The sequence below is a fragment of the Microcebus murinus genome, chromosome 8, assembly GCF_040939455.1.
Source record: "Microcebus murinus isolate Inina chromosome 8, M.murinus_Inina_mat1.0, whole genome shotgun sequence".
Classification (NCBI taxonomy): domain Eukaryota; kingdom Metazoa; phylum Chordata; class Mammalia; order Primates; family Cheirogaleidae; genus Microcebus; species Microcebus murinus.
In genome coordinates, this window is record NC_134111.1 from 46,786,212 (window position 1) to 46,808,070 (window position 21,859).

A 21,859-nucleotide genomic window follows, 5' to 3' on the forward strand; every position below is an offset into this window, starting at 1 on the left:
TGTGTGTAAGAGGGTAAAAATTTTAGACACAGTGGCTGGGGAAGGCTTACAAAGCTGATATTTAAGGAAAGACTTGCTTGCAAAAGCCCTCATTTGGGGGTACATCAAGCAAGGTGAAGCAAAGTGAAGTAGGGAAGGAGAACAGTAGATGATGAGGCATGACAGATAGTGAGGGGGCCTGGTGGACCACTTAACCCTTTTATCCCTTATAGAGACATCAGAGGATGTAGAGCAGAGGTGCGATTTGATCTGACCATGTTTTATCAGGCTTATTATAGCTGCTGTGTTGAGAGTAAGTAGAGAGGGACAAGGTCAAGGCATATCATCCAGTGGAGAGGCTGCTTCCATGACCAAAGGACAGATGACTGCTTTTACCAGAGTGACAGCAGGAGAGGTAGTCAGAGGTGCCCAGATTCTGAATATAATTTTGAAGGTAGAGGCAATCAGATTTGACAGTGGGTAAGGTATTGGGTTTGAGAGAAAGAAAGGAACTACTTTTAGTGGCAAGATTCTGGCTTGAGCCAGAAATGTTGCCATCACCTAGAATGGGGAAGTCTATGGGAAATGCAAGTTTGGAGGGAAAAGATCAGGCACACCCAGTAGAGATGTCAACTGTGCAGCTGAATATATGCATCTAGCATTCAGGATGGAGGTCTGAGCTAGAGATATCAGTTGGGGAGCTCTCGGTGTATAGACAGTACTTAAAACTTTGAGGCTAACATGATTCCTGAGGACTCTCTGCCCTAACAGTGAAGTGAGTTCCATGGCCACTCAACCTTGCTGCCCTTAATCTAAGTAATCTAAGACGACCTCTCTTTTCCATTGCTGTCCATCCATGAAACAGGCACTATGGAAGGTGTTCCTTGGAATAGTAGGGAGGTGCTGCATGTTTTTATCAGCCCACTTTCTGTGGGTGCAGGTTTGGGGATGTGGAAATTTCACTGGGTATGAAATGGCAGACCCATCTTGTTTAACACACTTGGTGATTTTCTGCAATTACAGCTCTCTCAATTGCTTAATGGTCTTTCATTCTCTTTCCATTCACTAAATTCTATAGGCTAGTTATCAAAGCCAGAGATGTTGCAGAGTCATGGCTTAGGAGGGTGGGACCCTTTCAGTGAATTTCTGTCTCCCAGAAAAGGGCCTTTTGTTCTTCATTCCTCAGCCATCAGTTTAATGGTCTCAATCTTGGCCACCCTGGTTTCTGACCCTAGGCAATTTAAAACACTAGAGTGAAAGGGCATGGTTAACCTTACCCTGAAAAAGATATTTGCAACAAATATTACAGGCAAGGGGATAATTTTCTTAACTTATATACACTGTACTGCAAAGGATCAGAACAGGGAATACACAGCAAAAGAAACAAAAAAGAAAGAAAGAAAGAAAAGACACTCACTGTCATGCTTAATAAAATAAATGTAAGGAACTACAATGGTACAGTGGGATATAATTTCACCAATTAAACTGACAAAAGTGTATATTTGGGGGGGTCAAATTAAGGTATAGGAAAACAGTCAAGATACAGATTATGCATAATTAGCATAATCTCTTTGGAGAGAATGTGAAAAATGAAAATGTTCATACCATACAACCTAGCATTTTCTCTCTTAGATATCTAAACACTCAGGTACAAAGAGAGCTGTGCAAAGATATTATATCTAGCATTATTCTTGATAGAAAAAATAGCAAACAACTTAAATACATATAACTAAAGGAAAAGTCAGGTAAAATATACAGTGTTTGCATAATATATTATCCAACAGTCAAAAGGAATGACCAAGACCAATTTCTGCATGTATCAGTATGGACAGATCCAAAGATATTATTAACTGGAAAAAGCAATTTGTGGATATACACATATAAAATAATATCATTTATACTAAATGCATGCATGCATTCACACACACACACAAGTCCATCTGTTTTGTGGAGTGAAAAGTTTGTATGCTATAAATAATTTTTAAAAGTCTGAAAATAAATTCATAGACCCATAACAGTGGTTACAGGAATGGAACAAGAAAAGCAGAATTTGATTAGTAGCCAAATTATTTCAGCTTTGTAGATACATTTGAATTAAAAAAAAAAAAAAGAACATTGAATTCATGTGTGCTTGTGAAAGTAAAAATTAATCAGAAATAAAATTACTGCGGTCAATTAGCATAGTAGAAAAGAAGAAATAGACATAAAGAAGCATCCAAAATGAAACTCCAGCAACATGAGTTGATACTGGTGAGGAAGAAGAGGATGGAGGGCAGCAACAGGGGCTGCAGCCTGAAGGCTGGGTGGTGTAGTCCAACAGCAGTGAGTTGTGGGGAGAGAAGCCAGTTTTGTAAAGGAGCTTTCAGGAATGATGGATTTGAAGTAATAGAGAAGAACCGAAGTAGAGTGAAGGTGAGGAGGAAAGTGTCAGAGGTACGAATTGGGGAGTTACCAGGAGGAGACGGGCTGAACCCTGAGAATGGATGAATAATCCAAAAGATAGAATTACAAACAAGAAAGCAGAAGCCTGGATATTTACAAATTCTATACTTATTTTGCTTTGGCCATATCTATACTTATAAGGTGAAAGTGAAATCTTATATTATGTACCTGGCTCACAAAATTATAGGCATTTAATTACAGGTGTACTACGCAACAAGAAGAATAGAATGCAACGTGCTAATAGTGGTTATCTCCGGTGGACACAGTTTAGCAGAGGGAGGCTATATAGCATAGATGTCAGGGTCACAGACTTTGCTACTTCCTGCTTCCGAGACATTAAACAAATCGAGGCACAGCATGTCCTTCCCACATAGTGCTCAGTAAATCATGGATTCTTTGCTTTCACTGGATATATTACATATTTCTATAAATTTCTTTTAAAATCAGGGTGATATCTTTATTAAAAATGAATAAATAATATTCTAGATCAATTAATTGACAAAAATACTATCACCATATAGTAAAATAATGTGTATGTTTTCCATTTTGTGGCATGACTAAACTGTGACTTGATGTATATTATAGAACAAAATTTTCCTTTCATATCAAGAAAAATTTTTCCAAAATATTTTGATAAACTTTCTGAAATTAAGTGGCCACTTACTTACAGCTTTCACAGCTTTGCGTTACAGACATGTATAAGAACTTGGATAATTGATAAAGGTGCAGGTAGCTGCTTGCGCTAAACTTGATTAAACTATCAGCTTAAACTGATCCCTGTGTTGCTTTGGAACAGGGTGTCTATCATGAAGGAGCCTAGAAGTTACTTCCAAGTGAGTAGACCTCTAGGGTGAGAGGTTTTCCACCTGACCGTTTGACAGGACAGCAAATGTGGAGCTGGAAATGGAGCATGCACACGACGCAGCATGTTGGGTTGTGAGTGTGCAGGGGAAGTGGCACGTTATAGGGGCCAGAGCAGTCATGAAGGAGATGACTTGGAAAGAAGGTCAACGCTAGGGGCAAGCACTGGTTGTAAAGTTCTGTGGGGGTTGTAATGTAAAAATATGCAAAAGTCAATCATTTCAGCTACCTGCTCTAGACCACCCACCCACTTGCTGTCTCATTCATCCATGCTGATATTGTAATTCTTGGAATGAATCACAATTAGAGCGAGATGGTCCTATTAGATTATAGGTGAGCAAAGCCTTCAGACTGTCAGAGAATATTTTGATACTATATCTTCATCCACAGAGGGAATTTATAAAAATATCCTCTACTGGAGAACCACTGAGTCCCACACTCAAAGTACCATGGAAACCCCTAGCAACGGCTGATGTATTTCATTGATTACTTCCTCACGGGGACAAAGAGAGAGTGAGATTATTCACTATAGAAATATAATTTTCAGCATTAATCTCACCAAAATGTAACTAGCACACAATTCAGTACTTGTGTGAATTAAAATATAAGCTGATGTACTTTGGAAATGGAAGTTGTTTCTGTGTTTTAAAATATCAAACACCCATACGAGAGAGATTAAGAGGGCAGTTTTCCCTCTTTCGGTGCTAGTGTATGCATGTAATGATTATTCTCATTCGTTCCATAGGGATTTAAGCTTTTCAATTCTTCTAACTTTATCTTCTTGCTTTCTAATACTGCTGTTTTTTAAGAGAAAGGAAAAGCTCCTAGGAGCCTTCCTAGAAAAGATAATTGTGTGGGACTCCCTGGTCTCCTTCTTCAGGAGGTAATGGTTAATTAGTTTGTGCACTTGCAGTTTAGTCTCCTGAGGAGAGAAATTAAATTTCTTCCTTTTAGCCTAGAAGAGCATAGATATTTTGGGAATGTTTTCATCTTATTTAGACTTTAAGGCAGTGCCTTGAGCATCTATTGAGAGAAATGGAATGAGAATGGCCTAAACTCAGAGAATGATAGGTCATCTGCTGAGTACACCAGTCATGCAGGTGCACCAGTCACCAGGAAGCACTTAAAAAAAGCCTGGTGCCTTATTTAACTGTGCCTGATGACTTTAACAGTGTACTCTAGATATGTGCACCTCTTATGCACTTGCCCGTTGGACTAAAAAAGAGAGGCAGTGTGCCATAGTGCAGACAATACTAGTTTCAGAATCGTGTTTATCTAAGTTCCAAACACAATTCTACCACTTATTAGTACTTGAAGATGTACTTATATTTCAGTACATTGTTCTCATCTTTGAAACAGGGATAATATTACTACACATTGAAGGATAATTAAATAAAAGGTAATGTATTTGTAATACTTAGTATGGTATATGCTACATGGTAAATTTTCAATAAATGATAGAATTTTATTGTTATTATTGAAGTTCACCTAATTTTACTGCCCCCTTTAGTTTTTTCTCTTGTAATATAAAAATAAACAAAATAGTGTGGAAAACCCTAATATGCTAAATAACAAAACATGCATTAAGATGATCACATTAGGGCCCCCAGCAGTTGAATAATTCTAAAGGAATCTTAGATGGCATATTTATTATGGAGTTTTCTTAGAGAAGGCCTCAATGTAGTTATTTGTAAAATATGAACTACATAAATAACAAACAGAGATGTGTGAATTAAGTGGCAAAAGTAGTATAGTTTGCAAACTATGAAAGCTTATGCAAATGTCAAATTGGTCCAGGAAAGCTCTTCAGAGTTTATCCGAATCCCTTACGTTAAGGATGAGAACAGTGAGAATTGGAGAATTTGTGACTTGCCCAAAGGCACACAGTAGGTGGCAGGATAAAACGCTAGATTGGGTAGCTTCTATTCCAGAGTATCATCCACTGTGGTTGCTAATATGTGTCCATTGTCAGATTTTAATGGGCCATTTCATATCCTTCTATTAATAGTTCTTTAATCTTCCATTGCTACAACTTCCATTCAGGGGCAGAATGTGTAAAATCAGAATGAAATAGTGCTGCCAGCTGATATTCAGGAGATCCTGGTTCTGTGTTTGAGAAATGGGGGAGCTTTGGGATTTCCATGTCTTGTCACATCACCTGTCTCTGCTGAACTAGCTCCAGTTTGCAAAGCCATTGCTACACGTTGCCTGGCACATGCATTAGAATGAAGTATTATTGAAGCAAAAGCTCTAGGGTTCTATAGTTTTATTCAGGAGAAAATTTGGTTCCAAGACTAGGCAGCCATTTTGTAGATATAGATTTGTAGATTTCTGCTACATGTAAAACATGTAGGAAAAACATGGAAAAGCAAAACTCCAATAATGCCATCTTTAAATATAAAGAACAGCTTTGCCTCCCCCAAAATGGTTAACAAGCCCAGGACATTTTCAGAAACTTAAATCTCATTGTATTTCTTAATATTATATGAGGGAGCAAGTAGCGGTGAGAAGGTAGGATATGAGTTAAACCATAGGCAGACCAGTTTACTGAGTGCTATCTTCACCAACGAAAGAAATGCAAAGGCATATCACCAGACACTCACCAATCTGAGAACAGCCTTGGTGTTTAGTTAATCTTTATGCTTCTGGAACCTAGTACGGACCTCATATGTTTGTTGATTGAAAGAATTCTAACAGATATTTGAATCTAGACTGACAGATGGAACTACATTTGTTCTGTTATTGGAGAACTGAAGCAAGACTGAAATAGATGGCCAGATCAATTAGAAAGTGTAAGCCACCTTTATCTTCAAATCCTCAAATCTTATTTTGCATGATACTATATATATATAAAATATCTGCAGGTGTATATGCTTTATATCTAGTATATATGCATTTATATGTATGCACTATGTATTATAGAATATATTTATGTGAATATCACAAGGAATTTTTCTAAATAATTAATTCGTCAAAATCAGGGAGACACAGCCGATGCGAATGGCAAAAAAGATTCAATTTGAATTGCTTCAGATATCAAGTGTTATGCAGAATTTAGGTTTTGCACTGTAGAAGAGTACTCATGAAATGAAAAGAGAAAATCCTACCAAGAAAAAACCCCAAAAGCAATATTTGGGAAACATTTCTCTTATAGACTCAAATATAGATTCCTGTATAATTAACTTAGTCTACCCCGAAGAACTAGAGTAAAGTGACTTTCTCTATCACATTCTCAGGTGGTGTGTCCAGTATTAGTGTCTTGTGGAATAGGATTTCCTTGATTAGACCTAGGTGTTTATTACATATATAATAGGCCTCTTTGCAACAATACCTGAAATGGCTTCAATTATTTCATTTTTATTGGCTTAAAATTACAATTGCTTAAGGCTCTTAGCAGATAAATTCTATTATAAAGGTGGGTTAATTAAAATGTGGTAGGAAAGGACATAAATTCTATTCTCTTTGTTTAGACTATTCAGTGAATCATAGGCTGCCAGAGATTTTTTTATTTTTTTTACATCTTATAAATATAGAAGTCATCTGGTCCAAATGTTTTTCTCTATAAATGATTAGAATGAGGCTCAGAGAGTGATGGCTTGCTCAAGATGAGCCAACAGCAGGTAGAATTAGGGCTCCTCCATTCACAATTCTTGCTATTACCCAAACTGCCTCTCTCTGTATTTGCTTTCAGTATCTGCTATTAGCTGCAAAATATGCAATTCCCTCTGATTCGGAAATTACTACAACTAATAATATTTTATGAGGAACAGGATTTTATTCTTTTTTATTATGCTTTGTGTGACTTAGAGTCTATAATATAACTCATCATAAATAGAAGATAAAATAATCAAGAAGTGAAAAATAATGAGATTCCACTTTATGAAGATAAATCCAAAAACAGACAGATCACACTTGTGTTTTTGGTTTCCAGTGATATTATCAAAATCTCCATCTGCCCATTATATTTGAGAGCCCATTATAAGCTCTGTTGTAGATTAGACTTCACATTGCATAGGTGGCAAAGGACGGGCAATTTCTCACAATGCATGTGTTTGAAAAAGCTGTGATGTTTGTGGGTGTTTTTTCCCATATGTCATAAGACTATCCCCAAATTAAACATTTTTGTTGTGTGTCACCAAACTATGTGTCAGTTTGTGGTAGAACATTTCATTTCACATCTTATATATTCCTAACTTTAGATAAACATAAACTAAAATCATATTCTTTATCACAGTGTATACTGCTTTACTGCCAAAATTGTCATTGCTTCAGAATTGAACAATTCTTATGTATTGCCAACTGGATGTGTATTTTTTTTCCCATTTCTGACAGGTTATTTCTGTGGGAAAGTCAGTTGTATTCAGGATATTTAACACTTGGTTGTTGATCATTAATTATAAATGTGGAAAAAGACAGCAATAAGCAAAATGAGACATTTATCTCATTTTTATCTGTCCTGTTGTAAAAATGTGTCTCTCATATGCTGCACGCCTTTGTAGGCATTTGATATTATACATTACCAATCGACTTTTGTGTTACTTGATGCATTATTTCTGTTCTGAATGGAGAGAGCCAATTCAGGATAATAAAAATCCCTAAAAGGAGGAAAATTCAACAAGTATGATCGAGAGTAAAATGATCTTCAAAACCAAAGTAGGACAAAATTCAGAAAAACCTAAGAAATAACCACAAACGCAACAATCCATAATTGGTCATCTCTCCTTTTTAACAACTGCAAGGCCACCATGTTATTGAGAAAGGCCAATGGCCCAGCAAAGTCTTAAGGTTTCATGGCTTTGGTAAATGTCTAGTCACTATTTTTGTAACAACTTTATTGAGATATAATTCATAACCACAGAATTCACTAATGCAAATGTTATAGTTCAATGGTTTAGCTGGTCACAGAGTTGTGCAACCATCACCATAGTCAATTTTAGAACATTTTCATCACCTCACAAAGAAGCCTGTACCCTCTTGCTATCACTCCCCAATCCTCCCTCCTCTTCCTGTTTCCCCAGCCCTGAGCAACAACTAATCTATTTTCTGTCTATAGATTTACCTTTGCTGGATATCTTCATACAATCGAATTGTATAATGTATGGATCTTTTATGACTGCTTCCTTTCACTTAGCTTGATGTTTTCACGTTTCATAAAGGTTGTAGTGTGTCAGTACTTCATTTCATTTTATGGCTGAAGATCATTCCATAGTATGGATATAACATATGTTGTTTATCCATTCATTAATTGAAGGATATTTGGGTTGTTTCTCCCTTTTGATTATGATGAATAATACTGCTGTGAATGCTCATTTACAAATTTTTGCATGAACATATGGTATGTATGGGGTTTTTTAGTATAAACTGAGGAAAGGGATTGCTGGATTATTTAGCCACCTTTAAATTTTAAAATAAAATTTACATTATACCTAACTAGACTCTTTAACTGTCAGATTCTATTGTTTTGATCTCTGTAGAAAACCACCAGTTCCTTCTTTATAGTTCTCTCTCAGGTCATAGAGAAGATTATATTGCCTCTTTGCCTCAATGCCAGATTAAACAATTTCAATGCTCTAAATATTTAAGATTTTTATTTATTTATTTATTTTCCTGTTCAATATCTTTTTTTTTTATTTTAGGGTATTATAGAGGTACGAGTGTTAAGGTTATGTATATTGCCCATGCCCCCCCCATCCTCCCTCGAGTCAGAGCCTCAAGCGTGACCCCCAGACATTGCACATCTCATTGTGTTTGTGTATACCCATTCCCTCCTCCTCCCTCCCACCTGCCCGACACCCGATAAATGTTATTCCTATATGTCCACTGAAGTTGATCCGTTAATACCAGTTGCTCTGGTCATATTTACTTTAGCCTAAAACTGCTCTAGTACTTGTTTTTTGTTTACTTTTGATAAACCGGCCTTTGTTGTTAGAATCATAGCGTCCATTTACTGACCACCTTATAACCATGTAAAACAAATATTATCCCATTTTTACAGGTGAGGGAACTGAGATTCAAAAACATTAAGTGACTTACCCAAGACTTCCAGCTAAACCAGTGGTAGAAACAGATCAGAAGCCAACTGCCATATGACTTAAAAGCCTGAGTTACTCTTACACATCAGGATGTTCCACATTGAGAAATGCTTGACCAGTGACACTAAATAAAATATTTTTTTCACAATTCTATGTAATTACTTTAACTCTTCATTTCAACATAGACACACCCATTAGTGACCATGAAAAGCTTAAGAGTAAAATCTCAAATTATCTACAAACAGTTGAATACTTAATACTATACATTAAATAGTGTAAAAGGGTAACTTTCAAAGTCATTTTTATCACCATTCCAAATAAGAAATATGTTTTTTATCAAAATCCAAAACACTACTTATAAACAAAAGTTTCATTCATGGACATATATTCCATGCAGTCTTCAGGCCCATAGGGCTCTAACCACAATTTTAAACATATTAGTCTGGAGTATCTGCAATGGGGCAGACTATTTTTTTTTTTTTAATTCCAAACGAATCTGAAAGTTACTACTGTGAAAATAGCTAGAAACTATTAATTAATATTAATAATAATAATTTCTTAGCTATTAATAGCTAGGAAAGTTCTTCCCATTACCATAAAAGCATGAAGCAGCTTAATAAAAAAAAATAGCAGACAGATTGGAGAAACAGCAGTGTACAGAGGGCTGCAGCTAGCATTTTTCAGAGCTAAATGAGCTCCCAGCAAAGAGAGTGTGTAGTGAGACAGAAAACTGCAGTGCCATGGACTGGAGAGTTCCTAGCACTCAACAGCTAATGGTGGTCAATTTGTACAACATATTGAAGGAAATTAAAACCACTTTAGAAATATGGCTGAGACTCTATTTTCAAGCAACTGTAGACTTAGAGACAAAGAATTGCAAGATTCTCTGCAATTTATATTAAAGGCCTTGATATATATATAATGAAATGGTCTTCTAATATATCAATGTGGGACTGCAGCAGGCAGAAAATAGATCAATCATCAAGAAAAAAAGCATAATATTCAGTGTGGTCTTGATGAGAAATACTTCTATTAATCACATTTGTTTAAAAGTCCCCATAATTTCTGGGGAGAGTGGACTAAATATTTTTTTGCTCTCACCATAGACTCAAATAACATTTACATTTTTGCTAGAATTCTCAGCCCATAGTAATCATTTGTGCATCTCAGTCTTCCTGTTACCTTTACAAAATACTGAGTTTAAAAAAAAAAAAAAAAAAAAAGAATGTATTTTTAGAGATGGTTATTTAGGTGTTGTGGTCCCAAATGACAGTTGACTAAAAGTAGGGCAGATGAGATAAGCAGCACCCCTTGTATGAAATTTCTCTAGCAAGAATTGTTCCTGTTAGGCTGTGCACTACATCCATGTAAGTGAGGCCACCATATTACTCAATAATGGTACAATCAATAAAATAGCACTTTTGCCAGATCTCCTGTTTGGAGAGCTTTCTTAGCTTTCCTCCTGACAGGAAAGAAGGATTGTAGTTTCCAGTGCATATGTTGTCAAGATTTTAATCAAGGATATTTTACAAACATTCTTCCTTTTAAGATAAACAAATCTAGTTCTTCATTAGTATTGGGCAGATATGATCTTCCATCTGATTTCTAAACTGTCTCCACCTCCACTCACAACTTTATGTATCTCAAAATTAGAGCCACAGAGAGATGCAGTGGAAGGACCCAAGCCCAGGAGTCAGAAGACAGATAAATGCCAGCTCTTTCTTATTATCTGTGTCTTGGGTTGCCTCCTAATGAGAGAATAATATTAGGAAAGTCAGGAATTTTTTTTGAAGGCATCAGTTTCCTTCATATGTGAAAAAGGGAAGATATTACTATACTAGCTTCAATCATGGGGTTATGAAAACTGAATGAAATAAAGGAGGTGGAAGTTCTTTGTAAGTTGAATATTAATATACAAATATAAAGATGAAGGGAATCTCATTAGGCAGCCTCTTTCTTTGCAACCTGTAATCCTTACTGGCAGGTCATCTAAATATTTCTACTCAGGATAAAAGGATAATAGCAAGTTGTTAGCCCTGCTTTCTTTGCCTTTTTTGTTCGAGTCCATATTTAACATCCAGTTGCCTCCAAATGTGATTCTTACCTCTTTGGCTTCCCAGTTCTCAGGCTGAATCTCCTTTCCCTTGAAGTTTGAATTGTCCTCAATGGGAGATTTTGCTATTATGAAATGCAGTAAACTTGCACCATGTAGATACAGTCAGCCAAGGAACACACAGCTCAGGAGTAAGCATGGTACAAAACATTTCTTCAAACTGAAGTCTTTAAAAGAAAAGAATGTTTTTTCAAATCACACAATAGAAAAACTACTGCAATTTTGAATAATTTAAAAATTCAATGGCTTAATTGAGTTATATCAATTAAAACAACACAATGAGAAATTTTCTACAGGAAAATTGCCAGAGAAGAGAAGAAATAATTAAAATAATTATAACGTACAAGAGGAAATTTTCTGAACTGAATGTATTTTTATACTAAAAGTCTTCAATTATTATAATTTACAGTAATCATTCTCTTCACATTGCAAACACACAATAAGTATTATGTTTTTAAATTGATTGTGGCCTCTTTGGGTAAAGGAAAGGTAGGTCTCAGAGATAGGAGCCTTTAATATACTGATGCCAAGCATGCCATGATAATGGCTCAACTCCCCCCGTGTTATTATATTTGATTACAAACCCCACCAAAGATGGCAAGAATTTGCTACTCTGGAAGTAGGAACTTTCAGAGGAATTAGGAATTTGGCTAAATATCAAAATAAAGGGTATCATTGCTTATTGAATATGCATTTATATATTTTGATATTATCACCTCAATTAGGAAATTTACAGAAAATCACATAACCGTTTTGTTTTACAGATTTGTGTCCTGAGGAAAGACTCTGTACCTTTATACACCTACGATTAAAAAAATACTGTATCTAATGCCACATTGGGTATAGCAACAGTGATTCAGGGTAGAAAAAGAAAGGACAAGACTGGAAATCTAATAGGAGTGTCTATTAGATGTCATAGATTTAGGAAGATGACTAGTCAAGGCCAAGGGTAAGGGGGAGAGAGAATCAGTGAGGAGAAGGAGAAGTTTAAAAAAATACCACAGGAAAGTTCTACACAAGAAGATAATGGGAATAGATAGTTTGGTGCTAGGTCCATGATGTCCACAAAGACAGATGGGAAAAGGAACAGGAGAACAAACAGTATAAATCTGGGACAACCATAGGCAAGGGAGAGTGAGCCTTTGAGAGCTACACCCTTTAAATAGGTGATGATACCTGATTTGAGGGCAAACATATTCTCATCCTGCTGTTTATAGTCATGCAAGAACTAACAGTGTGTGTGATATAATGAAAGGATGCCTACTACAGAGATTACAATGGAAAGAAAGCACTCCTTCTTCTAGAGGTCTTATAGCAAGTCAGATTTTCCTTCCTTTTTGGAAAATGACTGTTGGTTGGGTCCCTGCCCCATTCCTATCATCTTAAGATCATTAAGATGTTTTTTAGGGCCTATAAGGCTAACTTGATTAAATCATCTAAAATTTTCAACAATATAGTATGCCACCACAGCTCGCATTGCTCCTAGTTTTTCCAAATAAATATGTGTGCTGAGGTCTTGCCACTCATGGAATTGCAAAGAGAGATTAGGGTAAATCCTATCCAGTTCTGGCCAGATCTTTCTTACACATTTAATTGAAAGAAACTAATGGGGAATGTGCCCTAGCTGAATTGAAAGTAACTGTTATTACAACTGAATTTAATCCAAACGAATTCCACTGTAAAATATGTATAGACATATAACTCTTTAAGTCCATAAAATAATTATACCCTTAAACTTATTCATTACAGTTTTCCTGAGTATCCTGTTTCAGATTCTTTTCTTTAAGGCTATGGAAAACTATGTAAAAAAGGGAGCATTCATTCAAAAGTAGTTTTGTCTCTGCAAACAGCTGGTTGAATGGATTTCTTTTCTGCTTCGGTTTACTTTTCTACCAAATAGATCAATTATGTGACCATAGCTTATGAAAGAGAAATATATAAAGTTAGAGGTGTTTCAAGTTTTAAAACTCATTTGTAAGGAAAGATTAAAAAGCTGGGGTGATTTAGTTTAACCTAGAGAAGAAACGATTGGGGGAAACGTAGTGTTCTCACTGGTAAGAAAAATTTCTGTTCTCTTTCAAAAGTAAGACAAATGAAAATGTGTTGAAATGACAGTCACAGTTATGCAGTAAGTAGACTTATTTACAGGTAGATTTCACCAAGAACAATATTGTAAATCTGGATTAAACTTTGAAATAAGGGTGTAGAGTCTTTTACTATAAGCTCCTTTAAAAGCAATAAAGATTCTAATATAGTATTTAGAAGGATATATTGTACACAAAGGCCTGGAGATGGAGGAGTTGACCTATAAAAAGTTCTGTGGTTACAAATTTATGAAATGCTTGAGTATGTATCCTTGGGAGAATGATTGGGAATATTAAGCCCAACAAAGTTAATTAGCTTAATCAAGGTAACTGAATTAATGATAACAAAACAGTATTAGAAGATGACTCTTTTTTCCTATCTTTGTCAGTAAGTAGGTTCCTATCTAAGAAGGTAGAATGAAGGGGAAAGAAAAGAAAGTTAAGAGGATCTAACTGCACTGCAATGAGTCCTACATTCTCAGAAATTTGACATTATAATTTTTCTTTTTTGCTAACTCACAGTTCAGTATGGATATTCAGCAAGGGTCAGGTTTTGGAGTCCTCTCCTGGGTCTTCTGTTTCATGGAGAGAGAATAAAAGAAAACATGTGGAATTGTGAGGCAGGTTGTCCTGGATCATAACTTCTGCCCACTTTCCATTACTCAGAGCTCAGCCATATGACCCTACTGTGCTCACTTACTACCTTACTGCTAATATTAATACATGTAACTTACCTATGTGCCCAGGAACACTGTGTGAGTGTAAATGTGAGTGTGTGTGTGTGACAGAGAGAGAGCATATGTGTTTATGTGTGGGGGTGGGCGGTGGGAGACAGGCAGGAGAGACAATAACAAAGGTGAGAACATCCAAATAGACTTTCTTTCAAAGCCCTTGCTAGGCATGAGCTGTGGCACTATCAGTGTAATGCTAGAATGCATTAGTGCTTCAAGCACAAGACCTTTACTAATCCTTTAAAAAATATATTTTGAGAATAAATGTTGAAATCTTTAGTGTGGACTCCTTCTAATATAATTTCACTTGAAAATCAAACTTGCTGTGGATTCTACTAGAAATTCTTAGGGCTGAGCAATGGAAGGGTGTAATTTTTAGCAAGTGCCAACAATTTCCATGTGAATGGGGCCTTTATTAAACATATTTTAACACTCCTGTGGATTAATAATGTGTTAGCAGAAAAAGACATGTTGAGCTTAGTGCAATTATCCTTCCATCCCAATTATACTGTGACATTAAATCTTGTGACATTTAATAAGAAAGGCCATTTCACCCATGGCTACCTCTAGTGCAGACGATTTATGCAACAGTGTTCCCATAGACAAAATTATGAAAAGAAGGCATTCCAACATGCTGATATGTCTAACTGCCCATGTAAATTAAATAAGGTGTAGCAAAATATATAAATTGTTAATATTACGATTACCTGCTACCTGAGACAAAAGAAAGTTGAATTAACAACCCTGGCTTTCAGGCCATTACAAAATTAAACAAACATAAATGGATAACTAAAAAGATAGAGAGTTGCTTAGGGAATCCAGAAGCTATTTTCCCCCTATGGGAGGCATTTAAAGCTTCTGTCAAAATGCATATTCATCTGACATGTTTAGCTTTGTCTATAACATAGTTTAATATTTGTTGAGACTTAAATTAATTTGACATTAGAGTTATAAAATGCCTTGATTATCTTAGAGAGTTGAAACTCTTGTATTGAGATTGAATTCTTAGTCTTTTAAATTAAGGTGTTCTGATATCTTGAATATACTAAATTTTATGTGTATATTTGCATGTACATGTGTATGTACTTAATCTGTCAGGGTTGTATAATATAGTCCCTTCCAAAGAGTTGATATGCCTAATGCTTATTCTGAATTCACTAGGATTTTACTGTTATTTGTTTGGTATCAAGTAATAAAGAAGAAGAAAGTATAGGAGGTACTGAAGAAATATTTGTTAAGGAACATATTTACTTTTATTTCTGATTTTCACACTGCTGACATAGTGAAAAAAACATCAAATGTGACAGAAAATAGATCAGCAAATCATGTATTTGGGGGGCTACATTAAATCTCAAATTGCCAAGAGGAAGTTTTTATTTATGCAAATAAATTTCCCAACTGTTTTTGTTTTTAAATACAAAGACATAAAGTGTTCAGGAGAAATTGATAGATTTCTTACCAAAAGCCATATTTTTGATAAGTTGAGAGGTCTGTGTTATACTACAATGGCCTATAGACTGGTTTGGTCTCATCTGGAAGGTAAAATCCCCTCATTGACTCAGTGATGGGATTGGCTCCTAAGAATCCTGGAAGATTTTATCATTAGAGAAACGAATATTATTCTTATTGATTATCTGTAGCTCATCTCCATTCTAAATGTAGCTTCTTAAAAATAGGACCAATGACTTATCTTTATAACCTCATGGCTACAGTCTGGTTCATTATTGTTGATGTAGCCAGAGGCACACCAATTGTCATGATCATGTAAATATTTTTTGGATATTTAAGCTGTTTAGACACGGAGCCCAATAATAATCTATTTTCTTCTGTGCTTTCATGACTCAGATTTAAAGGGTTACTATAAAGAAGTAACAGCCTACCTCTCACTAGGAACAGTCTTCACCAATGTAACTATTCCAACCAGTAATAAGTGGTGGAAATTGTGTTAGTTTGGGTCCTTTTATCTACAAATAATAAGAAAGCCAACTCAAGCTGATTTAAGCTAAGATAGCAGAGCATAACATAGGGGGGTCCAGTGGCTCAGTAATGTCTCAGGGTTCTAGGGTTTCCTCTCTCTCCTCTGCTCCACCATCCAGAGTGTTGTCTTTATCCTGAGGCTGGCTCCCCTGTGATTTAGGACAACTTCCAGTGGGTGCTACAGACCCCCTTGTTCAAATCAAGCTTCAGTGCTTCAGCTATTCTCCCCTAAGAGCTAGGAGAACTTTCCTAGAGGTCACCAGTGAATATCTCCTACATCTCATTGTTCATTGTCATGCCATGCACTGTTCTCAGACTCACCACTGGCAATGAGGATGGAATGCCCAAAGGCCAATTGCAGTGCAGTTAATTCCCATGAGCGGAATTTTTGCTTCCCTATGGGAAGGAATTGGAATGGATGTTGCATTACCAACAACAGTTCCACAGTGGAATAAGTGCAATAAAACTGAACAGGGAGAGAATGGAGAGATAGATGTGGAGTGAAGGCATTGGGAGGGCTAACAAGACCACCCTTTTGCCAGAGAGAATAGAAAAAATACAAACAAAGCAAACAAGTGAAGTTAAAGGAAAATAAATGACAAATCAAAGAGAGATAAGAACTTTTTAAATTTTTTAAAAAGTAAAGTGCTAAAATTTTGGAAAAATTATATATTAGAGATATTTGATTTTTCTGTAAGAAGGATAAGGATAGAGGATAAGAGAAAATGAGGAGACAGAGAGTGCCCCTATCTTTCTGCTAGTTAATATTAACTCGTGATTTTACTTAATGTTAACTCATGTTTTAGAATAAGGGTTAGACATAAGAAAGACTAACCTGTTGGTCCTGTTCTGTGTTTGTGTTTGTATGGAAAAATTTAATCACATAAGTGTTGACATATTGGATAGTTTGTTATAAGTAGGCAGCACACAGATAATGAGAAATTCAACTGTACTTAAAATCAATGGATTTGTCTTTTAATAGGCTGTAATGAGCCTTTCCCCATGCACACTGGAAAACATATTTTTTTGTAAAAAACCTATCTCCATATCTCTTTTTGGATTTTTGTTTTTAGGGAGAGATTTTCCATTTCATAATCAAAACTGTGTGCAGTTACCAATTTCAAAATGTACATTATTGCTATCCAAACATGTCAATACAGAACCTAGGAGACTGACAAATTCCCTTGCTCAAAGGAGGAACTATTACTAAAGCAAGCCATAGTTAAGTATTGATAACTGTAAGATATATTCTAATGGCATTTGAAACAGAAAATAAGAACCACACCTGGTAGTTGTAATCATTCCAAAATGTCTGCCTCTTTATCAAGTTTAATCCCAAACCAACCCAGACCTCAAAATCTATGGTAAGGGGCAGATATCTGTGTCTGGGACAAGTGTCTATATCTAGTGATGAGACCAAAGAGGATATCACATGGAATCTAGCAATGAGAATAGGTGTCACAAGCCAAGGAAACTATAAGATATTCGTGGGTCATAGAACCAATCTTAGGGCAAAAGGTGTTTTCAGAATAATTCAGGAAATTCTCTTCCTGGTTTACTTGGACGAAAAAGAATAGCCTACTATTGAGAACACAATTATCTGATTAATTTTTATATTGAGTTTGCTATCTAAGTGGTTCACCCATCATACTGCCTACGTAGAATAATTCTAGGCATATGTACAGTTTTCCAAATACGTTCACTTTTAAATAACTGGGCTTTTTATAATATAACATTTTATACCTATTAAAGTATAGCAAGCTGCCCTTTTTGGAGGTTACCTGGAGCCTTTATCATTTTCTCAAAATTCTCCTTCTGGCCAAATCTAGGCTGCATGTTGGAGTTTCGCTGGTGAAAATGTTGAAAAGTCACAAAAAGTCATTTTTGTGTTAAGTACCTGGCAAAATAGCTGGTTTCCGTAGAAATGTACATATTCGGATTATTTATGGTATAAATAGACATTGCCAGGGAGTTGCAGTTAAGAAATGATGTACCCTGCAGTGCCCAGTAAAAGAGGGATATCTGTGAGTATTTCTGGGTACCAAATTCCAAGGTACAGCAGTGCCCTGGGGTCACACAGTTACCTCTCAGCCGAACAGCTGAAGCTTTCTGCAAATGAATTAATAACAATATACAGACCTGCAGTTCGCCATAAAACAATTTTTTTTATCTAATAAAGCCTAATCTTTTAATGTTTGAAACCCATGACTTCTAAAATGAGGATCTAATATCCTCCTCTTAGTTCTCTTCTCTCCTATTCCATTTCTGCTGTGGTAAAATTGGGAAAGTGCACATACAACACATTACTTTCACCTTAAGGATGACTTTGCCTTATGAAATTGTTTTTTTTCCTTGTTGAGTTTAAGCAGAAATATTTCAGACATGGAGAGTCAAAAATCATTTACAGTCTGGGAAATAAAATCCATCATACTTCTCCTCTGATGGAAAAGAATATCTAACAGATTGTTTAATTTGAAAAAGAGAACATGTGGCCTGTTGATGAATTGCTTTAGTTCCTAACATTACTGGGAGACAGATGATAAAAATGTCTTCATATATAATCATTAACAGTAGGACTTTTTTAGGGGGGTTGGTGATAGCCTATGGATAAACAAAGGAATTAACTTACTTCACTCTAAACCAGTGTGCAGATTTGTCTTTCATTGTTAAAGGGCAGTTAAGAAAATTACCAATTTCTATGAATGATCTAGTTTGTAGCTTTTATCACTAGATGGTTAATTTATGAACAGAGGACCTAAAAAGTTCAATATTTTCTCCCCTGTGGTGATATGTTTGCAGTAAATGAGATATTAACCTTTTAAAATCTTTTGCCTGAAACCAGGAGTCAAATGATTTTAGTAGATATTATTAGGGGCTTTTTATTATTTTTCTGTAGTGGTGAAGCATGCTTCCTGCTACAACTTGATGGCTATGCTTTTGCATTACATATCAGCATAGAATTCCATAATGCAAACTCACCAGCTCTCTGATAATCCTCTGTGTTATAATTCCCATTAAAACACTGAATACACTGGTCTCTATACTCACTTTGTATAGGATAGGTGATCCAGGTTTCTTTGTGTCTCAAAATCTGATATTCAAAATTCCAACATTCTTTCATTTGCTTTTTAAAAAATATTAAGTATGTTTTGCTATTTTTCAGCTGTTCTCTAATACCTACATGTGAGTTTTACAATGGAAATTATTAAAAACCTTTTCTGCATGGAAGAATAACATATTAATACTGATAATGTCAGATTCTAGCAGTGGATCATGGGAGAAATTATGATGATTTTCTGGCTTGAGCAATTCTAAACCTTCTTTTTGCACTTTCTACAATAACTTCTATTTTTTATCATATTTAGAAAGCAAGATTTGAATAATGTTCCATCCTGTTTCAGAAGTCTGTCAAAATTGATTGTTATTGCTAAATTATGTAATTAGAAATCCATATTGTATATAGAAAATAAATGTAGTATTTTAATCAATGTATCCTATGCCCATTTTTCAATATAAGTTACCATTCAGAGGAGACTATTGGAAGATAAAATGACATTTAACACTATGTTGCAAGGTCTCTGCTCCTATCATATAACTCTAGGTTAGAAAATATGGAATTATTGATAGGAATCAAGAGACTCCTAAGAGAAGAAAAAATATAATCCATATATATGACAAAATAGAGGATTGGGCATTGGGCATTTTCCCCAAAAGAGAAGTAATAGGGACAAGTAAAGAAAAAGAGAAGAGAATAAGAGCTTTATATATTCCTGAGAGAGAAGAAAAAGGGAACTAGAGCTAGCATACCATATAAAATCTTAAAATATACACATTCCTCAGCATTGCAATTCAACCTCTAAAGATTTTATACTAGATAAATAATTGAAAAAAAATTTAATGTTAACAAAGTTGTTCATCACAGGGATTTTTATAATATGGGAAATTTATATGCCACAAAAATGCCCAATAATAGATAAATGATCAAATAAAGTATGGTACATTCATATAGTGTAATATTATAAAGCCAGGTCAGGCCATGAAATTGTAGTTGGACATTTTATGACATAGAAAGTTATTCATGGTCTGTATAGTTAAGTAAAGGAGCAGGATATAAAATATAATTCTATTTTTAAAATACTTTACACATATATTAGAAAGAAAACATGAAAAACAAATACCAAATATTGACTGGTAATTATCTCCTATTTATAAGCATGAATTTTTGTTTTTCTTTTCTTTATGTTTCCAATTTTTAAATTAATGGATACATGTTACTTCTATAAGGAAAAAAATGTTTAAAATATTCTTAAGTACTTTTCCTCTGAGAATGTTGGAAGGGAAGCCCAGATTTGGCAGAATTGGTAATTGGCAATTAATTGATTTCTTTCAGTGCTTTATCTTTGAGGAGCCATAGTAGAAACACTACAAAACCTTTCTATACTCTCTGTACTCTCTCATATTTTATTTTCTGAAATATTTACTGTACATAAAAGATCTCTTAAAAATATAGTTTGTTCTAAGAATATTAAGATGATTAAATATCAGGAACACTTTAAATTAATTATTTAAAAATAAAATCCATTTTCAATAAATTCCCCATTAAACTAGGACTGAAGGTTTTTTATCTTGACATTATAACCTATCAGAAACAATAAAATATAAATGCCATGTTCATTAAAGGCTGGGATAAGATCAAGCTTCCACTGACACTACACTCATTCAATATTTTTTCTAGAAGTTTTAGCAAATAGAATAGAACAATAATAATAAATAAATGTATGAATATTGGGAAAGGAGGAAAATTATTGAAATTGTTATTATTTGTACATGATATAAAAGCCCACCTAAGAAAATTGAAGTAGATCAGAAAATAAATGTTTTATTAAAATATGTAGTAAGTAGGCTATACTTGATTACACAAAAAATCAATGCCCCTCCATGTGTGTCATTCATAATCAGTAGTGAAGGGAATGAAAAACAAAAAGCCCTAACATTTAAAATAACTATTAGATAAGATATATGAAAAGCCTTGGAAGATACTTGAAAGAGGCAAAGCCTATGTGAGAAAAAAATGACAAAATCTTGAGGACAGATGTTAAAAGACAGAACTGGATTAAAAGTCTAAATAGTTAAACGTTATCAATTCATTTGCAAATGTAGTAAGATCTACATGAACTTCTTAGTGCAATTGTGGGGAAGTGTAGAATTCCTAGAAAAAAAGTGAGTCAGATTTATCCAGCAAGATCAATACTCAAGAATAGTTTAAAACGATCTTTTCAAAAACATGGTGAAGGCAAATGGGCTTTTAAGAACACCTAAGTGGACATATAGGAATAACATTTATCAGGTGTCGGGCAGGTGGGGGGAGGGGATGGGTATATACATACATAATAAATGCAATGCGCACCAGCTGGGGGCTGGACAGGCTTGAGGCTCTGACTCGAGGGGAGGGGGCAAGGGCAATATACGAATATATGTAACCTTAACATTTGTACCCCCACAATATGCTGGAAAAAATGGGGAAAAAAGGAACATATTCTAGAGTACTAATATTTAAAACATTTTCAAACTAATAGCTATTTGGGGAATTTATGTAGTTCAGTGGAATATAACACAATGTCCAAAAGCTGACTAAATTTA

General features: G+C 35.0%; 1 protein-coding gene across 4 annotated transcripts in view; it reads left to right on the plus strand.

The window, feature by feature from the left end:
• B3GALT1 (beta-1,3-galactosyltransferase 1) overlaps positions 1 to 21,859 on the plus strand; it is a 492,457-nt gene that overhangs the window by 245,528 nt on the left and 225,070 nt on the right. Inside the window, exon 4 of one of the 4 annotated variants that reach the window (XR_012920562.1) lies at positions 9,278 to 17,793. The exons of the other annotated variants lie outside the window; for them this stretch is intronic. The gene's annotated coding sequence lies outside the window, so the exon portion shown is untranslated. Of the gene's footprint in view, positions 1 to 9,277; positions 17,794 to 21,859 lie in introns of those variants that run through there. 4 annotated transcript variants of the gene reach the window in all.